The 27,153-nt window shown below is 41.3% G+C and overlaps 1 pseudogene; it reads right to left on the bottom strand.

Moving 5' to 3' along the window:
* Nucleotides 1–20,843: 20,843 nt before the first annotated feature.
* LOC133240334 (adenosylhomocysteinase-like) lies at nt 20,844–23,042 on the bottom strand (annotated as a pseudogene).
* Nucleotides 23,043–27,153: the final 4,111 nt, after the last annotated feature.

Here is a 27,153-nt window from a genome sequence, read left to right as displayed (position 1 = left end):
CTTTGTGTGATTTCTCTGCTAGAGACGTTGATGAGGAATGATGACATCATATAAAATATATGTGGGCCAGTATTGGAACTTTTAAATGTATCTCCCATGCCTCTTAACTTTGGGTGAAATTCTTCATCAGCTGCTAGTCTCATTCACCTATGTTACCCAAAGTGCCTCTCTTTTTAATTGTGGTAAAATTTATACAACATCACCTTTTAACCACTTTTACCCTTTTAACCACTTTTAACCGTTTTTAAATGGTTAAAACAACCATTTAAAACAACCTCTTCCAACAACACAAGGGAAGACTCTACACATGAACAACACCAGATGGTCAACACCGAAATCAGGTGTTGATTATATTCTTTGCAGCCAAAAATGGAGAAGCTCTATACAGTCAACAAAAACAAGACCAGGAGCTGACTGTGGCTCAGATCATGAACTCCTTATTGCCAAATTCAGACTTAAATTGAAGAAAGTAGGGAAAACCACTAGACCATTCAGGTATTACCTAAATCAAATCCCTTATGATAATACAGTAGAAGTGAGAAATAGATTTAAGGGACTAGATCTGATAGATAGAGTGCCTGATGAACTATGGACTGAGGTTCGTGACATTGTACAGGAGACAGGGATCAAGACCATCCCCATGGAAAAGAAATGCAAAAAAGCAAAATGTCTATCTGAGGAGGCCTTACAAATAGCTGTGAGAAGAAGAGAAGTGAAAAGCAAAGGAGAAAAGGAAAGTTATAAGCATCTGAATGCAGAGTTCCAAAGAATAGCAAGAAGAGATAAGAAAGCCTTCCTCAGTGATCAATGCAAAGAAATAGAGGAAAACAACAGAATGGGAAAGACTAGAGATCTTTTCAAGAAAATTAGAGATACCAAGGGACCATTTCATGCAAAGATGGGCTTGATAAAGGACAGAAATGGTATGGACCTAACAGAAGCAGAATATATTAAGAAGAGGTGGCAAGAATACACAGAAGAACTGTACAAAAAAGAACTTCACGACCAAGATAATCACGATGATGTGATCCATCACCTAGAGCCAGACATCCTGGAATGTGAAGTCAAGTGGGCCTTAGAAAGCATCACTACGAACAAAGCTAGTGGAGGTGATGGAATTCCAGTTGAGCTATTTCAAATCCTGAAAGATGATGCTGTGAAAGTGCTGCACTCAATATGCCAGCAAATTTGGAAAACTCAGCAGTGGCCACAGGACTGGAAAAGGTCAGTTTTCATTCCAATCCCAAAGAAAGGCAATGCCAAAGAATGTTCAAACTAATGCACAATTGCACTCATCTCACATGCTGCTAAAGTAATGCTTAAAATTCTCAAGCCAGGCTTCAACAGTTCGTGAACCGTGAATTTCCAGATGTTCAAGCTGGGTATATAAAAGGCAGAGGAACCAGAGATCAAATTGCCAACATCCGCTGGATCATCGAAAAAGCAAGAGAGTTCCAGAAAAACATCTATTTCTGCTTTATTGACGATGCCAAAGCCTTTGACTGTGTGGATCACAACAAACTATGGAAAATTCTGAAAGAGATGGGAATACCAGACCACCTGACCTGCCTCTTGAGAAATCTGTATGCAGGTCAGGAAGCAACAGTTAGAACTGGACATGGAACAACAGACTGGTTCCAAATAGGAAAAGGAGTTCGTCAAGGCTGTATATTGTCACCCTGCTTATTTAACTTATATGCAGAGTACATCATGAGAAACGCTGGGCTGGAAGAAGCACAAGCTGGAATCAGGATTTCTGGGAGAAATATCAATAACCTCACATATGTAGATGACACCACCCTTATGGCAGAAAGTGAAGAGGAACTAAAAAGCCTCTTGATGAAAGTGAAAGTGGAGAGTGAAAAAGTTGGCTTAAAGCTCAACATTCAGAAAACGAAGATCATGGCATGTGGTCCCATCACTTCATGGGAAATAGATGGGGAAACAGTGGAAACAGTGTCAGACTTTAATTTGGGGGCTCCAAAATCACTGCAGATGGTGATTGCAGCCATGAAATTAAAAGGCACTTACTCCTTGGAATGAAAGTTATGACCAACCTAGATAGCATATTCAAAAGCAGAGACATTACTTTGCCAACAAAGGTTCGTCTAGTCAAGGCTATGGTTTTTCCAGTGGTCATGTATGGATGTGAGAGTTGGACTGTGAAGCAAGCTGAGTGCTGAAGAATTGATGCTTTTGAACTGTGGTGTTGGAGAAGACTCTTGAGAGTCCATTGGACTGCAAGGAGATCCAACCAGTCCATTCTGAAGGAGATCAGCCCTGGGATTTATCTGGAAGGAATGATGCTAAAGCTGAAACTCCAGTACTTTGGCCACCTCATGTGAAGAGTTGACTCATTGGAAAAGACTCTGATGCTGGGAGGCATTGGGGGCAGGAGGAGAAGGAGACGACAGAGGATGAGATGGCTGGATGGCATCACTGACTCGATGGACATGAGTTTGAGTGAACTCCGGGAGTTGGTGATGGACAGGGAGGCCTGGCGTGCTGTGATTCACGGGGTCATAAAGAGTCAGACACGACTGAGTAACTAAACTGAACCATTTTTAAGTGAACAATTCAGTGGCATTAAGTACATTCCTAATTTGTATAACCATTATCACTTTTTTCATCATCCCAAACAGAAGCCACACCCATTAAACAGTAACTCCCCATCTTCGGCTGCCCCAGCCCCTGGGAATTTCTGCTATACTTTCTAAAGTCTCTATGTAATTGCATATTCTAGGTGCCTCATACAAGAGGGGTCATAAAGCATTTATCTTTTCATGTTTGGCTTACTTCACTTTAGCATAGTGTTCTCAAGTTCAACCAAATTGTAGCCTGTGTCAGAATTTCATTCCTTTTTAAGACTGAAAAAAATTCCATTGAGTATAGTTACCACATTTAGTAATCCATTCATCTGTTGATAGCCCCAAGGGACTTTGAAACAACTAGACATTTCATTTCCAAGATCTCTAATATTTAAAATGTATATAATAACCTTTCATGTATGAGACCTCATTTTAATGTTTGAAGACATTAATATATTCCTGCCCTGTTGTCTCTGCTATCTTTGTGTTCTCCCAAGTCAATAAATCCCTTTCTTTTCTCTTTCCCATAGTGTCAGCTTGCCCCAGGTAAGTGGTCATTCTAGATCATGGACTTATCTTCCCAGAAGAGACTCTCTGTAGAATGTCTGTTGCCTTCATTTGTACATCCTCTTGGGAGAGGGGGAGTGAGAATCCAAGGGAGCATCACTGAATTATATCTTGGCCAATTCCTGGTGAGAACAAGGGAGACACAGGATGTGATACCCACACTCACAACTCCAACCAAGAGACAGATGCCCTCCCCTCTTAATGCCCCAGGCCATAAGAGAGATGGAAGGGCCCTGGGCACTGGCAACCTTTGCTTCAGTCTCCCAACTAATCAGCTTAGCAGTTGTCCCAAGTTCTCCTTCTGTGATTGTTTCTCCCACCTCCATTTCCACATCTATAAAATGGGCATAAAATAGAATGATTCTAGTTAACATTATTATTTTTTTCTTCTTTTCTTCAGTATTTCCATTAGAGAGAATTTTTTTCTGGCAATATCAAGGATGAATACTTAACTCTTTTTTAAAAAGTATTGTACGTTGTACCTATGGGTGTGTGATTCTGTGTGTGTGACTTTAAGTAATGCCATGTAAAAAGGAGCTGTGATTTTTAAAATTTATTTATTTTTAATTGGAGGATAATTGCTTTACAATATTGTGTTGGTTTCTGCCATACATCGGAACTGCTATTTTTAAGTTATGTTTTCAAAGTGAAAACATTGGAAGCAAATGTTTCAAGAGGAGGCATTAAAATATTTCTTTAGTGCTAGGAACTGGGGGAGTCATACTGTAAATTAAACTAACAATAAAATGATGATCTATTCTTCTTAGGTAAAAATAATTCTCTTCAAGCTGTATAAAGAAGTTAACATCTGATACTTAAAAATATATAGAGAACATTGATTCAATATAATTATCAAATTAGTTCTTATCTGGTACAATAACTATAATTTAAACATGGAACCAATGTCTTTAGTAGAGAATTAGTGTGAGTGTGTGTGTGTGTGGATAAAGATCTAATTCTACACAAGAAAAGACAGGCAGAAAAGACAAATACAAAATTTCTAAACCTCATTTATGGTCTTATGAAAAATAAGAGTAAATGATGATGAAGTAGAATGCTTCAAAGTAACAAGTTTTTAATTCAGTATTCCTATTTTAAGTTATCATAATTTGGGGATGAATAAAATGATGCAAGCCATTACAAAGTGCCAGTAGTTTATAAACCTGCCGTCAAGAAAGGAGACATTCCTCAGTTCCCAGGCTTTCTGGCCAGGCTCAGCTCAGTACAACCAATGCCAGGATCAGGTTTTGCCCAAATTATAAAAAGTAATCTTTCTTTTTCCTCTTTCCTATTTTCCCTCTTTCTTTTCAGGTGAAAGAAACATTTGGTCCAAGGATCCTAAGTGTATTTGGCTCCTAAGATAGAGACAGGGCTTTTGAGATATTATTTATTTATTTGGCTGCACCGCATCTTAGTTGGGACCTGGACACTCTTAGTTGTGGCATGCAGGATCTAGTTCCCTGAGCAGGGATGGAACCCAGGCCCCCTGGACCACCAGAGAGGTCCTGAGACAGGATTTTTAACAAAATGACCTGAGGGGAAAAAAAAAAAAACTTACGTCATTATGTGCTCAGTAGCTTGAGTCATAGCCAACTCTTCACGACCATATGGACTGTAGCCGCCAGACTCCTCTGTCCAGGGGACTCTCCAGGCAAGAATTCTAGAATGGGTTGCCATTTCCTACCCCTGGGGATCTTCCTGACCCAGAGATTGAATCTGCGTCTATTATGTCTCCTGCATTGGCAGGCGGGGTTTTACTACTAGTACTACCTGGAAAGCCCACGTAAGGAGGCACATTCAACCCATCCTTTATGATACAACTACGTAACCTGGTAAAAAGAAGAGTTACTAGAACCAAAACTGAATGAACCATGAAGAACAATCAATTCAGAAAACACTCTAGCTTGCACCAAACTACTGTCTACTACCTTCCTAATAGGGTTTGAAGAGCCAGTGATTCCCTTAACTCTGTAGGACATATCAAGTAATACATTGCTATTCTGTCTCATTTCTAACCGCATTCCTCATATCTGCAGTTATACAATGTGTAGGGTTCAAAGTCAAACACAAAACACCGCTTAAGCAAACAAGTAGAGTGCCATTAGTATACATTTTGCAAATTCCTCCCTCTTTGGTTGCCTTGCGTATAGGTAGAACATTGAGCACTGCACTCAGATCCTACATATGGGCAACTTTCTCAGTCGGCTTCTCCAACACATAATCACATAATCAGGGCTATTCTTCAAGGCCATTGAGTGCCTGGCTTTTAAGTGCTTCTTGGCCTGGGGCTGAGCACTCAATTAAGATCAACACAGATCCCTGTTCCTGCCTTCATGAAGGTTAAAGTTTGGTGTCATTTGGAAAGTTTTGGCATTCTTACTTTGCAAGTCTTATAATCTAAAATATGGTTTTAGTTCTAGTCCTTGTCTTAAGAAGTTGGAACCTCCAATGAATCTTCATTGAAATGAAAGGAAAAGTACCTGAAGATATAGCAAGGAGTTAGTACCAACAAATCTTATGTGTTATTTCATTTTACTCTTGCAGCAGCCTTATCAGACTTAAAGTAGGCAGGTATTATTGCCCTCACTTTACAAATGAGCTTTTATAAAGGGAGGTTGTAGACAACTTGCTCATGGTCATAAAAGCTACCAGTGGGTAGAAAAAGGGACCTCAACTTTGGTTTCCTGCCAAACAGCCTGCCAGTGAGTGACATTGTTGTTCTTTGTCCCTTTTGTGTAAAATTGACTTTGTACTTCCTCCAAAGTGTCCAGCTTTGCCTGAAAAAAAAAAAAATTCAAGTGCGTCACATCCCAGTGAAAATTAAGTGTGATCAAAATTAGTGTTCCTTGGGCTTCCCTGGTGGCTGAGACAGTAATGAATTTGCCTGCAATGAGAGAGACCCAGGTTTGATCCCTGGGTGGGGAAGATCCTCTGGAGAAGGGAATGGCTACTCACTCCAGTATTCTCGCCTAGAGAATTCCACAGACAGAGGAGCCTGGTAGGCTACAGTCTATGGGGTCCCAAAGAGTCGGACACAACTGAGTGACTACCACCTTCACTTTCAAGGACCCTTGATGAGTCAGTTGTCTCATCAAATTCCCACTTTAAGACATCCTTTCCAGAGACATTACAAGTTCTGACACTCTGAATTTAGGGCTATTCCTAGAACTGGTAGTAAACCTTCAGCAACAGAAAAGGACATATAGATATCTATCTAGAAGTTTCCCTAGGTTTGAAAGATCATTTTCTTCAGAAAAAGATTTGTTCAGACCTAGCTGCCTGCCCCCATCTGATCTCCCTCTTTCACCAGTAGATCTTTAGTGTTATCACTAATTTTGATACCTTTACTTATTTATTTCATATATAAGGTAAAGGCTAATGCATGTTAACATGCATTTAACTACAAAATTTACCTATATTCTTACAAGCATATCAAATTGCTTTTGTTTGTCTCTATTTTCTGTTCAGATCTGATTTATATGCAAACAAATGCCATATATAGTTTTTAATCATGACACAATCTCATATTGGTCTGTATTTATAGCACATTAAAAATAGGGGGCTAATGTTAACCTGACTTGACAACAAATAACAGAATAATAGCTCCTAATATAATAATAAACTCAGAATTTCTAGGTAACAGTACTATTAGTCCAACAGGCTGGAGACGACTATTCACAATTTCAAATTTTTCTCTAATTTGTATATTTGCCTGGTGGTTTGTTTTCAGTTTTGGTTGAGCAAGTGACACAGATGGCTTATTCCCAAGAGTAGAAGTCTGAACACTTCTGCCCACTGTGTCTTGATGTGGGAGTTGTCAAAAAAAACAAAACACAGTGAAAGCACTGGCTGGAACAACACTTTACTCGCATGGAGACAGAGCGAGGGGGGCTTCAGCGGTGAGTATTGGCCACCAGGTGCCTCCTGGCTGCCCATTCAGGGCAGCTGTCTCGCACACACCCCTCTTGATCTGTACCAGAAGGACCCCACACCCTCACCGTAAGGGACAGTAGAGCAGTGGTGTTGGCCAGGTGCCATATGACCCACATGCTGAAGCAGAACGAAGGAGTACAGGTTGAGTCTGAGCTAGGGAAAAGTGTTTCTGCACAGGATGGGAAGTCCAGCACAGCCTGTAAGGACTCTTTATCTCTTCAGAAGAAAGTGTTCCAGGCTTACTGGGGCAGAGTGGGAGTTGAAAAACTGCACACACGAGACTCCTTTCCCTACAGTTTTAATTTTAGTATCCCCCTACCTCACATTCAGTTTGCATAAAGCCATTTCATGTAACAGTTACCTAAACGGAGAAGGTTCACAAACTGAGATCAGTCCCATTTTCCCCCACTACGTTGGCCTGGGGATATTATTCCTGCTTCTCTTGAATGCGGCCAAGAACCACAGCCTTTGAAGATACTTTTTAGGTGATCAGATAATGCCATTAATAACTGCCTGAGTACCTACTGTGAGCCTTACAGTGGCACTAACAAGTGAATTACATCACAAGTATCATTCCTAGATCAAGTGTTACATTTTGGTTTTGATCTTTCTTCCACTGAGTGGCCAAGCTAGAACAGTACACACTGTTCCTTGGTATCATGAAGTGTCTTTGTAGGATTTCCAGTGAACAGGATCCCAGGGCTTCTGGGCTGTTGCTAATAAACTGGACCCATGATGGCCTAGCTATGGACCCACGATGGCCTAGCTAGGGACCCACAATGGCCTAGCTAGGGACCCACGATAGCCTAGCTATGGACCCACGATGGCCTAGCTAGGGACCCACGGTGGCCTAGCTAGGGACCCACAATGGCCTAGCTAGGGACCCACGATGGCCTAGCTAGGGACCCATGATGGCCTAGCTAGGGACCCACGATGGCCTAGCTATGTAGTACTGAACCGTTGCTCTTAGCACATGTCCTCAGGAAAACTAGAAACAAACTGACTAGGTAGTGTTTACATTTAGATGTAGCAAATCTTGGGAGACTGGAGGTTACTCTTACTTTTCATACTCTATAAGGACTCTGTGGATAACATGTGTATTGTGATGTACTGCGACTTTGTTGGTGGTATACTTCATTGAACAGAAATCATTACTTTTGTTGTAATAAATGTATCAGTTAGGTTTGTGTTTTGAAGTTGTGTTTAATAATTCCTTTTTTTTTTTTTTTCTTAATGGGGGTATAGTTGCTTTACGGTATCACACAACAAAGTGAATTGGCTATATATATTTACATATATCCCTGCCTCTTTTGGACTTCCCTGACACTCCCCCCGTCTCACCCCTCTAGGTTACTACGGAGCACTGAACTGAGCTCCCTACACTGTGCAGAAGGTTCCCGCTTTCTGTCTACTTTATACATGGTAGTGCACTCATGGGAGCGCTCTTGCACTGTTGGGGAGAATGTAAATTGATACAGCCATGATGGAAAACAGGATGGAAGTTCCTTAAAAAACTGAAAAATAGGACCCAGCAAGCTGGTACTGGACATATACCCTGAGAAAACCAAAATTCAAAAGGACACGTGCACCCCCATGTCCACTGCAGCACTATTTACAGTAATTCCTTCTCCAAGGATGTTCCAAAGGGGTTCTCCTGTATCACTTTCTATTCACTTCATAATTTTGCCTCTCAAATTTAGATATTTAATCTTCCCAGAGCCCTTTTGTATGGTATTATGTAGAAATAATTTAATTTTCTTCATACAGTAAACTGGTTATACCAATGGCCTATAGTAAATAATCTGTCCCTTTCCCTTTGATTTGTGGTACTATTTTTACGGTATACTTGGTTCTCATCTATACACAAGTCTAACTCAAAGCTCTCTCTTCTGTTCCCAGGGGATATTTATCTGTTCTTTGACCACTGTCACCATTTAAAAATTTATTTTAAGCTATATCTTTGAGGTATGTCTTAATACCTGAAAGGGAAAGTTTTCCCTCTTTCTTTTTAAAGATTGACTTAATTATTTATGGACCTCTATTAGGTAAAGCTTAAAACTTCCCTAGTAGCTCAGACGGTAAAGAATCTGCCTGCAAAGCAGGAGACCCAGGTTTGATCCCTGAGATGGGAATATCCCCTGGAGAAGGAAACGGCAACCCACTCTAGTGTTCTGGCCTGGAGAGTTCCATGGACAGAGGAGCCTGGTGGGCTACAGTCCATGTGATCACAAAGAGTTGGACACGACTGAGTGACTAACACACACCCAGTGATATTGTATATCACTTGTCTTGAAGCTATCTTAAAGATTTTCCATTAAGTACAATGGTTGTAGTATTTTTGGAATATAAACCTTACTGAATAAAGGATGTTCTCTTCTATTATTAATTTGTTAAGAGTTTTCCCCCTTAATCATAGCTATTGAGTTTAATACTTTCTGCATCCTTTGATGATTGTATAGATTTTCTTCTTCTGGTCTTTGATACATTGGATTGTGTTAATTGATTGTTTTTAATGTTATTGCACTCTAACATTCCTGGCATATACTCAACTTTGTCATCTTCTTCATATGCTGCTAGATTCAGCTTGCTAATATTTGATTTGAGATTTTTGACATCTTATTCATGAATGAAACTTCCTGTCATTTTCCTTTCCCAAACTGTCTTTGTTTAATTTCACTTTTAAGTTTACACTAGTCTAACAGAATGAATTGGAGACTATCCCCTTTGGAGACTTCCCTAGTGGCTCAGATGGTAAAGCGTCTGCCTACAATGCAGGAGACCCAGGTTTGATCCCTGGGTCAGGAAGATCCTCTGGAGAAGGAAATGGCACCCCACTCCAGTACTCTTGCCTGGAAAACCCCATGGACGGAGGAGCGTCATATGCTACAGTCCACGAGGTCACAAAGAGTTGGACACGACTGAGCAATTTCACTTCATTTCGCTTCACTTCCCTTTGTCTTTATTTTCCAGAGGAGGTTTTGTAAGTTTGAAACAATCTATTCCTTTCAAATTTGGTAGAATTTGCTTTTAAACTGGCCAGATACAGACTTACTTTTTCTAAAAAAAAAAAATATTTATATATATATGAAAATATATATGTATATACATATGTGTGTGATCCTACTTTAACTATGTTTTACACAGTTATTCTATATTCAGAATCTGATCATTCCTATACAGTTATACCTAATTTTATTGTGCTTTGCAGATATTGTATTTTTCACAAATTGAAGATTTGTCATTGTTGTTATTGTTCAGTTGCTAAGTTGTGTCTGACTCTTTATGACCCTATGGACTGCAGCACACCAGACTTCTCAGTCCTCCACTATCTCCCAGAGTTTGCTCAAATTCATGTCCACTGAGTCTGTGATGCCATCCAACCATTTCATCCTCTGTCACCCTCTTCTTCTCCTGCCTTCAATCTTTCTCAGCATCAGGGTCTTTTCCAATGAGCCGTCTCTTCGCATCAGGTGGCCAGAGTATTGGAGCTTCAGCTTCAGCCTCAGTCCTTCCAATGAATACTCAGGGTTGATTTCCTTTAGGATTGACTGGTTTGATCTCCTTACAGTCCAAAGGACTCTAAAGAGTCTTCTCCAGCACTGCAATTCAAAAGCATCAATTCTTCAGTGCTCAGCTTTCTTTATGGTCCAGCTCTCAGATCTGTCCATGTGAAGGTTTGTAGCAACCCCGCATCCAGCGAGTCTGTCAGTGCCATTTTTCCCAACATTAATTGCTCACTTTATGTTTCTATGTCAAATTTTGGTAATTCTTGCAACACTTCAAACTTGTTATGCTGATCTCTGATCAATAGTCTTTGATGTCACTACTAGGACTTGCTCAGATGGCTAGCATTTTTTAGCAATATGATATTTTAAAACTAAGTTTTATACATTGTTGTCTTTTAGATATAAAGCTTTGAACACTTAGGAGACTACAGTATAGTGTAAACATACTCTTTTATGCCCTGGGAAACCAAAAAAATTGTGTGACTTTGTTTATTGCAATATTCATCTTTTTGTGATCTTCTGGAAATATATAATATCTCCGGGGTATGCCTACAGTTTGACTCCTCAGAAGTCTAAATCTGTTATTTACTGTTTCTGCTGACTTTTACTGAACTGGTGATTCCTGTGTGCCTGGTGATTTTTTTTTTTCAAAATTGTGAATTTACATTTGACTGTGGTTAACCTGTGGGAATTCATAATGCCTAAACTGGACTTTCTCCCCTCCAATAGCGGATTTTGGCTTTGTTTCTACAAGGAGCAGACAATCAATAGTATCAGCATGAGATCACTTTAGCCTGACTTGAGGGTCTTGGCTACATGGGGAGCCTTAAACTGGACTATTTCATCATGCCAAGGGTTATAGGCTTAATCTAATAATCATAGTAACACTGTCTGCAGTTGCCTTGCAGAAAGAACAAGTTTCCTTTGTTTTCTGTTCATCAATCAGCTTTCAACTCACTAGTCCTTTTAATATATTCATATTCCTTGGTTCCTAGACTATTTGTTGAAATAACTTCTTTACAGTATAAAGCATAGAACTGCTTCCCCTTCCTCACGGGATAGGACCTTGTTTTGTTTTGATCATATCCAAGCTCTCCAACCTTGGATTAAGAGAGGCTACTTATTGTTTCCTCTGGAGAAGGGAGGAGGACTCACAAGGTAATGGAGCACCAAGGAAAGATTAATCCAGGCCCTGAAAGTAGATGCATGGAATAAGGTACATGGATAGAAAAATAAGGTACACGGTATCAAAGAGAAATTGATACCAATCGGGGTTCTCGGCCTCCTTAATCAATAGAAATTGATAAGAGACCAGACAAGAAATTCAGGCAAGGCTTTACTGAGGCTCTTGCTGCAGTGGTGGGGAATAAAAACAAGTAACAGATTCCCTTACTCATTCCCCCATGGGAGTGCGCTGGTTCCTTTTACGCAGTGAGGGAAAGGGTGTGTTCAGGGGTTGGGCTGGATGGGTGGTTTAGGTGGTTTGCTCACCCCTTTGGTGGTGTTGTGTGTGCAGGGGAGCATGTGCAGTACCCTTTTTCTTCCAGCTCCTTAGACATGGCAGTGGGGTTTTGGGTATCTTTGTATCTTCTTATCCATAATTTGCCCCACTGTACAGGCACAGTTTTTAGTCCCTTATAGTTTCTTTTATGTTTTGTTCTTGAGGAGATGTTTGGCCAGGTACAAGCACTGCAGCAAAGGACCCCAGGTCCCAGCCCGCTTCAAAACCTCAAAGTGGAACACTGGTACAATTTGTTGTTGTTGTTCAGTCACTAAGTCACGTCTGACTTTTTGCAACCCCATGGACTGCAGCACCCCAGGCTTCCATGTCCCTCACTATCTCCCAGAGTTTGCTCAAACTCATATCTATTGAATCAGTGATGCCATCCAACCATCTCATCCTCTGTCACTCCCTTCTCCTGCCTTCAATCTTTCCCAGCATCAGGGTCTTTTCCCAATGAGTCTGCTCTTCACATCAGTTGGCCAGAGTACTGGACTTTCAGCATCAGTTCTTCCAGAGAGTATTCAGGGTTGATTTCCTTTCGGATTAACTAGTTTGATCTTGCTGTCCCAAGTACTGGTATAATTACTCCACTGATTATGACTGAATTTCTGGTAAACCTCTTTATAAGCCAAAAAAGAAGGTTTGAGAGAAAGATGTAGTGGAGAAGCATTTACATTGCCCATTCCTGGGAGGAGCTCCTGTCCTCCATAAAGTAAAACCACAGTAGGTTGTTTTTGGTTACTGTTTTTTGTTTGTTTGTTTTGTTTTTTGCCATGCCATATGACTTGCAGTATCTTAGTTCCCCTACCAGGGATTGAACGCACGCCACCCAGGCCACAGTAGTGGAAGCACTGAGTCTTAACCACTGGACCACCAGGGAATTTCTGTGTTGATATTTCTGTTGATGTGCCAAACATGAGAGGAAAATTAAGCCAAGGAGAATCACTAATGATATTTGATCTTTTGTTTCAGATGTTTGTTTATTGTGAAAAGCATGCATATAAGAATCAAATGAAAATTCTATCCCAGACTACAAACACAGCTTGAAAGAATTCAGAGGGATTGACACCCTAGCCATCTCTGGAGATAGACTCAATGGACATAAGAGACAGATATTTGACAAGCCTATTTAAGGACTGTTGAAATATACTGGGGCTTATATAATACAGTTACTCTTCAGCTATTTATTTATTCTGTTGCAATGATTCCTACTAATGTCAAATCCTCCTAGGTGTTGTCAGTTGCTACCAACACAACATGTTTTAGTTCTATAAAGTCAGAAAAACTAAAATATCTGTGCCACTTAATGTTTTTATTGAGGAACTTGGTTATCCTTTCTCTCTTATAACTCTTTCCCCCCATCCATGTCAACAGTGTTGAAGAGTTTTGTTGAATCCTGTTTATAATAGTAACAGCAGACATTAACACAGTCCTTTCCCAGGCTTAATAGGATGAATGGGGATTCAGCAATGATCAAGCCAAGCATGATCCTTCCTTATTTTCATTGATCTTAAAGTTGTCTCTTCTTTTTTGAAAATCCCACTCTCTTTCTTATTTAACCTCTTTTGTGGTGCTCAAAGTAAAAATGATTGCCCCAATCTTACCATAAAACACTCACTGCCTTTGAGAAATCAGACTGAACTTTAACTAAGGAGTGGCAAAACTCCCTTTGCTTCCTTTGCAACTGTTATTTTTCTGCCTTCACGTATCTGTATGTCCACCAGATGAATCCCTACTCTGAGAAAACCCAAAGAAGTACAGTAGGGAGTCACTAATCATTTGTTGGATAACAAATTATACAACTTTGGGTTACTGATACTGTGATTCTACATTTTGCCTCTTGAGTCTGAACCAGCAATAGTATAGAGAACTTTCCCTCAATATCTTCTGGTACCTAGAGAACCAGAAAAATCATTCATGGGTTACTTTCACTATTTGTCTTGGTACACTGATTTAGTTACGCTAAAGAGAAACCTAGACAAACTAGCTATGACAAGCCTAAAACAGCGTATGAAAAAGCATTTGCCAACAAAGTCATGTCTCTGTGACTTAAGTGCCATATAGTCAAAGCTATAGCTTTTCCAGTAGTCATGTATGGATGTGAGAGTTGGACCATAAAGAAGGCTGAGCGCTGAAGAATTGGTAACTTTCAAATAGTGTTGCTGGAGAAGACTCTTGAGAGTCACTTAGACAGCAGGGAGATCAAACCAGTCAATCCTAAAGGAAATCAACCCTGAATATTCAATGGAAGGACTGATGCTGAAACTGAAGTTCCAATACGTTGGCCACCAAAGAACTGACTCATTGGAAAAGACCCTGATGTTGGGGAAGATAGAGTGTAGGAGAAGAAAGGGATGACAGAGGATGTCAATGAACATGAATCTGAGCAAACTCCAGGAGTTGTGAAGGACAGGGAAGCCAGGAGTGCTGCAGTCCATGGGGTCCCTGTGGTCGCAGAGACACTACTTGGCTAGTGACTGAACAACAACAAAACAGAAAACATGATCTTATCCTTAGCCAGGGCAATTGTATCAATATTACCCTAACTGCTCACAAGGTTACTTTTGTTAACTGAGAATTGTAGGATTTCTAACTGCATCCTGGATTAGAAAGTATTTGACCACAAGTTTAAACTGTTATTCATTCATTCAACAAATGGTTATTGAGTGACTAATCTGGCTGTAGAAGATATAACAGAGGACAAATTAAACAAATATTCCTACTCCTATGGAACTTATATTCTATCTGAAAAGAAAGGAAAGAAGCAAGATAAGTAAAATACTATTTTAAAGTAATGTTAAGGAGAAAATAAAACAGAGGAAGGAGAGAAACACCAGGAAAAGGAGGATTACAATTCTTGATATAAAAAGTTCACCAAGGAGTTGTATTTTGAGTGTAGACCTGGAGAAGGTGAAGGAGTGAGCTATGTAAATATTTGGAGGGGACTATGCCAGGCAGAGAAGAGTAGGTGCAAAGGCCCTTGGTGGAAGCTTGCTTACTATGTCTTAAGAATAGCAAGGAGGCAAATCTGGCTGAAGATGAATAAGCTAAGGAGAAAATAAATAGAGGTAAAGTTAGAGAAAAATGGGGGAGATTACACAGGGCCTCATAAGTCACTGTGAAAACTTGGGCTTTTATGAGAAGTGAAAACAGAGCCACTAACGGTTATAAGGAGGAATGACATGATTGATGTATGCTTTATCATGAGTGCTACTGTTGTTTTGTTGAACTAAAAATTAAAGAGGGGCAAGGAGGGACTTCCCTGGTGGCCCAGTGGCTAAGACTGCACACTCTGAATGCAGGGGGCATGAGTTCAATCCCTGGTCAGCGACCTAGATTCCACATGCCTCAACTAAGAGTTTGATTGCCAACTAATGATCCCAAATGCAAAAAAAAAAAAAAAGAACCCATGTGCTGCAGCTAAGATCCAGAAGAGTCAAATAAATAATTTTTTTTTTTAAAGAGGAGCAAGGAAAGAAGTAGGAAGAGCTGAGGAAGATATTGCAGTATTCCATATGAGAAATGATGGTGACTTGAACTTGAGTGGTAGTAGTGGAAATGGTACCAAGTGATTGAATTCTGGATGTATTTTGAAGAGAGAGCCAGTAAGATTTACTTGTTGGATCAGATTGGGGTGAGAGAGTAAGGGAAGACAATATAGCACCGAGGATTTTGGCCTGAGTAACAGGAAGAAAGGAGTCGCCATTTACTGAGATAAGGACGATGGCAAGAGGAGCATCCTAGAGCAGGGATGCTTGTCAGGCATCAAAGCAAATGTGCCGAGTAGGCAGGGGAATGTGAGTCTGGAGCTGAATGCAGAGGTCTGGGCTGGAGATTGAAATTTGGGAGTCATTGTCATATGATGGCATTTAAAGTGACTAGAGGAGAGACTTCCCTGGTGGTGGCTAAGATTCCTTGCTCCCAATGTAAAAGGTCCAGGTCCAATTCCTGATCAGGGAACTAGCTCCTGCATGCCGCTAATAAAGATCCTACTTGCTGCTATTAAGACCCGGTGCAGCTAAATAAATAAATAAAGTTACTTAATTAATTTTAAAAAGTCTAACCAGGGAGCTGGGAGTTGGTGTTCTATATATGACTAAAGAGTCAGACACGACTGAGAAGCCAGTCAAGTTTCCACAAGGTTCTGAAGGTTCAAGATTCTGTGCTGCACAGAAGATGAATGATCCTGCATGCTGTGATTAAGACCCAGAACAGCCAAATAAATAAATACATATTTTTTAAAAATTTTAAAAATAAATTTATTAAAAAATAAAGTGACTGGAGGAAACCTCCAAGGAAGTGAAAATAAATAAAAGAGCGTACTCAGAGGTCACAGAGATGAGGAAGAACCAGCAAAGGAGACAGGGGACAAAAACCAGCAGTGTGGTATTCTGGAAGTGAAGAACGTGTTTCTAGGGGAGAGTGATCAACTGAGCCAAATGCTGCTTTAGGTCACGGAAATGAGAACTGAGAACTGACTTCTGGATACAGCAATCTAGAGGCCTGCGGCGAGCTCTGATAAGAGCAGTTGGTGGAAGAGCGAGGACAAGAACTCAATGGGTTTGGGTCGATGAGGGAACAGGATGAGCAGAATTGGACACAGGCGAATATAGAGAATTCGTTCATGGAGTGTTCTGTAAAAAGAAAGGCCTGGCAGAAACAGGGTAAAGAAACGGTTCTTAAAGGATGGGTGTTAAAAAAAAAAAAAAAGGATGGTGCAATTATGATACTTTGTTTTGGATTTTTTTTTTTTTAACTGTACCTCTCAGCATGTGGGGTCTTAGTTGCCTGACCAGGGATCAAACCCTTGCCCTCTGCAGTGGAAGCATGGAATCTTAACTGCTGGATGACCAAGGTAGTCCCTGACAACATGTCTTTATACATTGATGAATAAGTCTATAGAGTGGCAGGTTGACACACAGGAAAGAGAAGAGAGAATTGTTAGAGCAATGCTTTTACATTGACACAAGGAATAGGGCTAGTGTGTAAGGGGAGGGGTGGGCAAGGAAGAACGGCAGATGCAGGCTGGGTAGATGTGGCTGGAGACATGACTATCCTTTGGCTTCTATACACTTTTTACAAAAGAAGTAAAACTTTTGGTTAATGTACTTATACATAATGATAGTGATGGCTGACATACTCACTTTGGGATGACCAGATTATCTTTGTTTTTTTTTTAAGATTTTTTTTGATGTAGGCCATTTTTAAAGTCTTTATTGAATTTGTTACAGCATTGCTTCTGTTTTATGTTTTAGTTTTTTTGCTGGAGAAGCATGTGTGATCTTAGCTTCCCGACTAGGGATTGAACATACATGGCACCCCCTTGCTCTTGGAAAGTGAAGTCTTAACCACTGGACCACCAGGGAAGCCCCAAGAAGATTATCTTTAAAATTTGAAAAGTATACATGTTGCTAATGCTGTTGCCGTCAACACTGGGAGGAATGTTACAGTAACATTCCAAGACAGTCTGGTGACCTTCCTCCCAAATTGTTCTTCCTGGATATGCCTCTCTGGTTGTTTTAAAGTGTTTCCTTAATAATCAACTCTACTAAAATAACCCCACAATAATTAGCTCCCTTCATCTAAACACCAGCTATTTTTTAGTTTGGATCTTTGAGTCACAAAGTTTTTCTTTTTTTTTTTTTTCTCAGAGTAGCCTACATTCTTGTTTCCTGAGCTTGATTATAGGTAGTCTAATCCATTTCAAAAAGTGGTCAAATACAGCTGCTGACTGCCCCATTCAGTTAATTTTCAATTTCTAGCTACTTTCCAGTTCAAGTGATTAAAGGTAGGAACATGAGATAATGGGTCATTTACTGAGTTGTTGATACAGATGGTCATACTGAAAATGGGAAGGGATCATTCTAGAATGCTTAAAATATGTTAGAAGAAGACTTTTTGTTGGTTGGTTGATAAAAGGCTTGGCATAGCTCTCTGTTTTTTCGGTGAAATCACTAAAGTCAGGATTGCAAACCTCTTAAGGATCACCTGGCCCAATCATTCATTTGATGCTTCAACTCCTCTGTAACATCTCTGCTAAGTATATCCACACTTTCCTTAGCTCTAATGCCAGGAAGGTGACTACTTTACTCCTCTATATCATAGAAATTAACATACAAAGACACATCTGGAGGTTTCTATTTAAAATGACGATGAATTGTATGAAAGTCAAGAGATTTTTCAGTTGCTACACAAAGGATTATAAATCAGAATTCTGGTTTTACAGAGATGCAAATGGGGACATGCAGGTGGAAATGCAGGCGTAAGTACCTTGTACAGCAGGCTGAGATGCTGAGAGTCCCAAGCTAATTCAGGTCTGAAGCACTAGTCACTTCACAGTTGAGGGCAGAAGATGATGTGGGAAGTCTGAGCTGTAGGCTGCTCTCCCAAAGCTATCCTGTGTCTGAATTTTCTTCCCTAAACTTGACAGCATGGCTGACAGCTTTCTTGTCTTTGATTTAGCTCAAGGTACCTGGTTTGCTGCAAGATTTAAAATCCCCCCTTCCTGGTCAGAAGATTTAGTTCATAATCAATTAATGTTTGATAAGATAACTGGACAAAACTATGCATCCTTTTTCCTCTTAAATACACATAATACAGACAGGGTGAAATCATTTCAGGTTAATGAAGTTGATGTTTTATTTTTGCTTTAATCGATGTGGTTAGCATTAATTCCAGCTGAAATAATGTTTTCCATTTTTTATATAAACCTCAGGATAGTAAGTTTACTAAAAATTTATTTCACTGGGGAGAGAGGGATGAATAGGTGGGGCACAGGGAATTTTAAGAGCAATGGGACTCTTCTGTGTGTGAGTGCTCAGTAACTTCAGCTGTGTCCAACTCTCTGAGACCCTATGGACTGTAGCTTACCAGGCTCCTCTGTCCATGGGATTCTCCAGGCAAGAATACTGGGGTGGATTACCATGCCCTCCTCCAGGGGATCCTCCTGACCCAGGTATTGAACCTGAGTCGCCTGCATTGCAGGCAGATTCTTTACCACTGAGCCACCAGGGAAGCCCCGGAACACTTCTGTATGATACCCTAAGGATGTCAATATACACTTATCAAAACTACATTCTATATGTAGAACACAAAGAATAAACCCTAATATAAACTATGGATTTGGGGCAATAATAATGTGTCTGTATTGATTCATTGATTGTAACACAGGTACCTCTGTGTTGGGGGATGTTGACAGAAAGGGAGCCTGTCCTTGTACAGGGCAGGGGTGTAAATTAAGGAGTATTTTCTGCTCAGTTTTGCTGTAAACTTAAAACAACTCTAAAAATAAAGTCTATCAAAAAATGTTGGAGTCATTTTAAAAAAAACTGTTACCAATGGCAATTAAAAACTATAGTGAAGGCATTTACTTCTTTGTTAAATTATTTTGTACAGTGAAGAATCACTCAAATTTAGTTGTATGACAAACTTAGGGATGTCTGAGAAAAGCCCCATAGATGAGGAGTATTAGATTTTCAGACTTTTTTTTTAAGGCAGAACCTGAAAACTGGGCAGAAAGATTCTCTCAAGTAATTGCAAAGTAATCTCTGGGATAACTGGATATTTTCTCTGGGTCTTCTGATGGTTTTATAACCTGGTGGCAACTTCAGACTAGTGAAAATAGGTAGTATTTTCTAAGAAATAGCCAGTTGATTTTATTGTACAGCATGATGGAAAGTCATGGAAGAAAGGAGAGGCATAAATGACCTGTTTCATTCTTGGGGGCTGGGAGAACCCCTGGAATGCAGTTTAGTATGATGGCTCATCCTGCCTCTGTGGGTGTCTAAGACAATTGTCACAAAAAATAAGAATCCCACTGGGATTCCAATCCTAACAGGTATTGGGTGAGGGGTACTTAGAGTGCCTTGTAGAGTACGTGTTATTCTCATCTTTTTCCCAGAAAAGTGTATGGAGCTTTTGTTTAATTAAAAAAGAAAAAAAAATTTTTTTTTTAATTTTTTGGCTGCCTTGGGTCTTTGTTGCTGTGCCTGGGCTTTCTCTAGTTGCAGCAAGCAGGAACCACTCTCTGGTTGCAGTGCTTGGGCTTCTTGTTGTGGTGGCTTCTCTTGTTGCGGAGCACGTGCTTAGTTGCCCAGCTGCCCCACAGCATGTGGAATCTTCCAGAAGCAGGGATGGAACTCATCCCCAGCATTGGCAAGTGGACTTCAACTACTGAACCACCAGGAAGTCTTTTTTTTTTTTAGGCACCAAAATTTTTATTAACCCACTTTCTTGCTCAATTTTATCATTATAAACCACATGAATCTCTTTTTGACCCAGAGTTGTGAAGGGAATTATCAAGTTACAATGTGCTTTTAAGTGTCTCTGGCTCCTCTGAACCTCTGGCTGTCACTTTTCTTGTCCTCTTCTCGCTTAACAGTGTATTCCAACCCCTGTAAAATAGGGACTAAAAGTACCAGTGTCTTTGCTCTGAGGTTGAAGAGAATGCCAAGCACTAAGCTAGGCTCTCAGGAGCCTCAAACTCCAACAGTTCCTCCCCACCCTTTGACAAATCCCCTTCTTCCTTATCATGGGCTGAGGAACCAATGAACTTGTCATCAAGAACATGGGTATAAAGTCCACAGGCAAAGCGAGGGCCTGGATGGTAAAGTGCATGGGCTTTGTGCCTACCACTGCCAACTTCCAGCCTAAGGAAGGACTGACTGAGTGAGCAGTTCAAAAACCCCTGGGCTCAAGGCTCTTTTCCTGTGGGTAACTCCTATGTACCTCCATCATGACCAGGGCTTGAGGGACGACTTTTCAATTCCCACCGCCACACTTGGGACAGCATGAGGAATGAAGCAGAGGCCAAAGACTGAGTGACTAGCCCCAGGGAGTCGACGGGGGACATTATCAAACCAATTTCAAAGGTGGTGATATTTTTGCTCTTGGGGAAGAGAGGTGGGGGCTTCCCAGGTGGCTCAGTGGTAAAGACTCTACCTGCCAATGCAGGAGATGCCAGAGATGTGGGTTCCATCTCTGGGTCGGGAAGATCTCTTGGAAGAGGAAATGGCCATCCACTCCAGTATTCTTGCCTGGAAAATCCTATGGAGAGAAGAGTCTGGAAGGCTACAGTCCATGGGGTCGCCAAGAGTCAGATGGGACTGAGAGACTGAGTGTGCTTGCAGGAGAGGTGGGACGCAGGTAAGGACAGCAACTGGCAGGCAAAGGGCAGGCTTGGTTCTTAGTGGTCAGGCTGGAAGGGGCCATCACAGGACACGCCCAGGTACGGGCCTGCTTCTCAGTCAGCTTGGTCAGCTTCACATTCAGCTTGCCCAGGGGGGCTTCAGCCACTGCATTATCCAGGTTCTAGGGCAGGAAGTAGACCTTCACAGGGTGCTTATCTGGGTGGGTCTGTAGCTCAATCTTCGCCAGCACCTGGTTGGTGAAGGAGTCGCTCATCATGAAGCTGGGATGGCCCATGGTGCAGTCCCGGTGGACCAGCTGGCCCTTGGCCAGCCCTATGATCAGTGCCCATTATTCAACAAGTACAGTCCACCTGGGGCTTGATGTTTGCCTTCTCCACAGTACTCTCATTCAGGCGCTTGATATCAATCTCCACGTTAAAGCATCTGATTTACACACAGTGACATCATCTTTCATCTGTTCAAAGCGTGGGTTGACGGATGAGCTTGGTATAGCCAATGGTGGTGACAAAATGCTGCCCTCCTGATGGGTCTCATCCATGATGGTCACCTCACACCCCTCCATGGCAGCCTAAAGCGCATTGATGGAGTTCATCTCTCCTATGATGAATCGGGCCCCGAAATCCCTTAGGGCCTGGGCACAGCCATTGCCCTTGTTGCCACAGCCCACTACCACTGCCATCTTGCCCGCATTCATCATGTCAGGAGTCGTTGACACTGACAGCAGGCACCTTCAGGATCCATTGATCATCCTTTTATACAGGTTGTGGACCCACACTGTGGTCTCTTCAGAGATGCCTCAGATGTCAGTCTGGAGCTGTGGGTACTCGGTGCGGATGCTGTTGGTGAGGTTAGCACCATTGCCCAGCATCATGTTGAAGGGCACATCCCTGAAGCACAGTGTCTGCTGGATGCACCACAATTACTCCTCATCCGTGTCACTCTTCTGGGCATGGAATGCCAGCCTTGGCAATGGCAGCTGTTGGGTGGTCCTGGGCAGAGAAGATATTGCAGCTGGACCACTGCACCTCACCACCCAGGCCGATGTGGGTCTCACTGAGGACAGCTGTCTCCATGGTAACGTGCAGGCAGATAGCAACATGGCGCCCTTCAGTGACTTGGAGGCGGAGTACATCTCCTGCATGCGCATCAGGCCTGGCATCTCATTCTCTGCGAGGTCCAGGGCTTTGCGTCCCCAGGCAGCCAGGCTGAAGTCAGTGGCTTTGTAAAGCAGCTTGTTGGACATGCTGGTAGCGTTTCTGTTTCTGCAAGGAGTGGTGAATGCGGGCAAAGGGGATTGGGCCTCAGGCTGGGAACAGGAGCTGGCAGGGCAGCACGGTGCAGGGTGAGAACAGAATATTTTAGGTAACATTCTAAATGTTGGTCGTCTTGCTCAAGTGGAAGGGAATACTGAATGTGTATATATGAGAGAATATAAAAAATAAACAAGCTACAAGGATATATTGTACAGCACAGGGGATATAGCCAATGTCTTATAATAACTTTAAATGGAGTATCAGTTCAGTTCAGTTCAGTCACTCAGTCATGTCCGACTCTTTGCGACCCCATGAATCGCAGCACGCCAGGCCTGCCTGTCCATCACCAACTCCCGGAGTTTAAAATGGAGTATAATTTATTTTAAAAATGGAATCACTATATTTTACACCCAAAACCAATAAAATATTGTAAATCAACTATACATCATTAACAAACAAAAACTAAAGAGTTCCCTGGCAGTTCAGTGGTTAGGGCTCCGAGTTCACACTGCAAGGGCATAGGCTCAATCCCTGGTTGAGGAACTAAGAGCCCATATGCGATGCATGGCATGACAAAGAAAGCAAACAAATAAACAGAAACGTTCCTACATAGAACAAAGGAAATAATACACAAGAAACCAGCAAGTATGTGATTCTGTTAAGGCCAAATGGGATCTAAATCTGAGTCAAGGTGTTGGCCAATAGGTGAGAATGATGGAGTTCAGATCCTGCCCAACTGAGACTGGACAATCAAAACCAGACTACTGGGGGAAGGGGTTGTGGAAGGGAGACAGTAGGGCAGGAGGGATGGCGAGAGGAAGTGGGAATGTGACCACTGGAGAAGCAGCAGCACAAAGATGAAGCAGCTGACTGAACTCCATATATAATATATGCTTGATTGGACTCAGGTAAAAGCACTGAATTTGAAGAAACTAAACTTCTTGAGGTTCCTAATGACTGGTGGCACAGATCGACAGGAGGAAAGAACTCAGTCACTGCCGACGTAGAAACACCTCCAGCTGGCACTGAATGACCACCTGGAACCGTCTCTGCCATTCCCTGTCTGCAGTCACCGTCTCTGACCTTGGTATCCCATTCTATTCCCTGGGGTGTTCATTTTTACGTTATGCAAACATTCTTTCACGGTCGTGTGCCCTGGACCCTTTGCGAAGTGGACTGGAATAGGAGAGTGGATAGAAGACACAGTGTGCAGGAAGTGACAAAGGACTTTGTGATTATACAGTCTTTTGCATTCTAGAAATTAGAGTGGGGGGGTGAAATCAGCAGAATTATGACTCTAGTTTTCCCAGTTATTTACATTTAATCCCTGATCGCATAATATATGAACTTCTAGCATAATACCATAATGTTCGTTATATAAAAGAAAGTTTTATCCAAACTACATATATCACTATGTAAACTCCTTTAGAAATGGAAATAATTCTGACTCAAGTTTATCAGCGTTCAAGCTGTTAAGTGAAAATACTTAAGTGTCACAGCTGAATAAATATTCAAGAAAAACAATGAATGCTTTAGGTAAGCCATGGGCAGCCAAGTTCTTTTATTTTAGTACTTTTCATCTCTATTGTGAATTGAAAAGGGGAGGAAATGCTCTCAGTAAAATTTAGAAATCCTATCATCAAGCAAAAATTCTCTTTATAGCTAAATTACAGGTAGAAATTCACTTTAAAAAATGCTATGGCCAGTTGTTAACACAGCATTACCATTTACAAATACAGTTCTTTAAACACAACAGATTGTCATTACTCAGCAGGTTCATTAATCACAATTCAGCTTGCTATCAGGAGTGAAAATTACTGGTGTTATTAAATTTCCACCCCATTACCTTGACTTTTATTTAGAAACATTCATCAACAATCTCCTCCTTCATTAGAAGTCACAAGTTAACCAAGCCAAAAAAACAAAGTCATCAAAGAAGCACAATTTGATGATATCTTGGAAATGCAAATACTTAGTGCAATTTGGTTAATTCACAAAGTCTCTTAAGCATTACAATAATCTACTCCAGACAATTCTCAAGCCTTTGCTTCAACGGTTAGCTATGGACATTTCAAAGTGCTTGAGAAAAAAATAGAACTTGACAGTAGATTTCTGGTAATTGTCTCAACCAGTCCTCTGACAATTACTCCTTCAGTTGTCTTTGTTTTTTTGTTAGTCCCCCAATACCCTCTGTTAAAAGAAGTGTAATTCATTGCCTTAAAGAAAAGCTGCAGGTTTCATCTTAGTGCCTTCACCAGAAATGTTCTGGTCTAAGGAAGCCACTTCCCATCTGTCCACAGGAAAAGTTCTGGGTACCATACCCAGAACTGGTTCTCAGATAGATGTCCTCCAAGATAAATAAAGATCCTAACTGATATTAGCCAATCAACAAATGTTTATCAATTACTGTTCATAGGAACTGAGATAGCCATTAAAGAGAACAGAGTATAAGAAGATCAAGTCCTCTACAGCTTTACCCTCTAGATGTCTATAATATATGTATTCAAAGGAGCAGCTAATACAGAGCAGCAGATTGTTGGCGCTAAAATTAATGTGCTAGGTAGGAACTATCAGAATGAATGTTTGAATGTCTTACTCCTGACTACAGAGATGAGAAAATTCGGTCATCCTCTCAGAGCAGAAGTGAGATATGCTGTGAAAAGTAGGGGGAGGGGGAAAAAAAGGGTCCAGAGAGATGTATTTGAAAGCAAAGCAAAATCTGCAATAAATACTGGGTCGGCCCAAAATTTCATTTGGGTTTTCCCATAAGATGTTATGGAAAAACTTGAACTAATAGTTTGGTCAACCCAATATAAACATATTTTTGTATATGGTGTAAATGTGACAACATTTCAAGTATAAATATTTATCTTGACTTCTCACGTTTTGACAGTATTCATTCAAAAAGCTGAAGCACACTCAGGTCATCCATGGCTGATTGTTTGGTTCCATGAAGAACCATGGGAAACATAGTCATGACGACCCTAGTAGGATCACAGTCTACACGAAGATTGTACCTCCAGGTTGTTGCTGCTGCTGCTAAGTCGCTTCAGTCGTGTCTGACTGTGTGACCACATGGACTGCAGCCTACCAGGATCCTCTGTCCACGGGATTTCCCAGGCAAGGGTACTGGAGTGGGTTGCCATTGCCTTCTCCTGTAACTGCCTGCAATAATCTGTCCCAGCCAAATCAACTGTAAATTGCCATTATTTGCAATGAGAGAGTAGTACTGACTGACACTTCTCAGATTAATAGATCTGGGAGGTCTGGAAATATTTTCATTTGAGAAATGTGGTCAATTTTTCTACACCTTCAGTTCAGTTCAGTTCAGTCGCTCAGTCGTGTCAGACTCTTTGCGACCCCATGAACCACAGCACACCAGGCCTCCTTGTCCATCACCAAATCTCGGAGTCTACTCAAACCCATGTCCATTGAGTCGGTGATGCCATCCAGCCATCTCATCCTCTGTCATTCCCTTCTCTTCCTGCCCTCAATCTTTCCCAGCATCAAGGTCTTTTCAAATGAGTCAGTTCTTCACATCAGGTGGCCAAATTATTGAAGTTTCAGCTTCAACATCAGTCCTTCCAATGAACACCCAGGATGATGGACTGGTTGGATCTCCCTGCAATCCAAGGGACTCTCAAGGGTCTTCTCCAACACCACAATTCAAAAGCATCAATTCTTCGGTGCTCAGCCCTCTTTATAGTCCAACTCTCACATCCATACATGGAGAAGGAGATGGCAACCCACTCCAGTATTCTTGCCTGGAGAATCCCAGGGACGGGGGAGCCTGGTGGGCTGCCGTCTATGGGGTCGCACAGAGTCGGACACAACTGAAGCGACTTAGCAGCAGCAGCAGCAGCACATTCATACATGACTACTGGAAAAACCATAGCCTTGACTAGACGGACCTTCGTTGACAAAGTAATGTCTCTGCTTTTGAATATGCTGTCTAGGTTGTTCATAACTTTCCTTCTAAGGAGTAAGCGTGTTTTAATTTCATGGCTGCAATCACCATCTGCAGTGACCTTGGAGCCCCCAGAAAACAGTCAGCCACTGTTTCCACTGTCTCTCCATCTATTTGCCATGAAGTGATGGGACCAGATGTGATGATCTTAGGTTTCTAAATGTTGAGCTTTAAGCCAATTTTTTCACTCTCCTCTTTCACTTTCATCAAGAGGCTCTTCAGTTCTTCTTCACTTTTGCTCCAGGTAATTAAGGTCATCTAATCCAGATGGTGTTAATAGATAAAATATTACAGAAAGTACAGAAGGCATTTGTTGTTATTGTTGGTGTTCAGTCACTAAGTCCTGTCTGACTCTTTGTGACAGAAGGCGTATTGTTGCTATTTCAGGGCTACCAGTGTCCTGAGGTGGTTTTTTTTGGTGTTCTAAGCTCAGGATGTCTGGAATAATTTAATGAATGTGTGAATACATGCTGAGGTTAAAAAAAAAAAAAGTATGTGCAAAGGGAGTACCTGAATAAATCCATGACTTCCTGAAAGGAACAGCTGTCAGTTTTGTCTGACCAGCATCTTTTTTCCCGTCCATTAATGACTGAAGGCAGTAACAGTCAATCTTCATCTGTGTTATCACCTTGTGCACATCCCACTTAGTACTGTGCAGTTATCAATCAAATATCTTGCTCCCTCTC

Source organism: Bos javanicus, chromosome 28 (genome assembly GCF_032452875.1).
Source record: "Bos javanicus breed banteng chromosome 28, ARS-OSU_banteng_1.0, whole genome shotgun sequence".
Classification (NCBI taxonomy): domain Eukaryota; kingdom Metazoa; phylum Chordata; class Mammalia; order Artiodactyla; family Bovidae; genus Bos; species Bos javanicus.
This window is presented reverse-complemented; position numbering and strand designations above follow the sequence as displayed.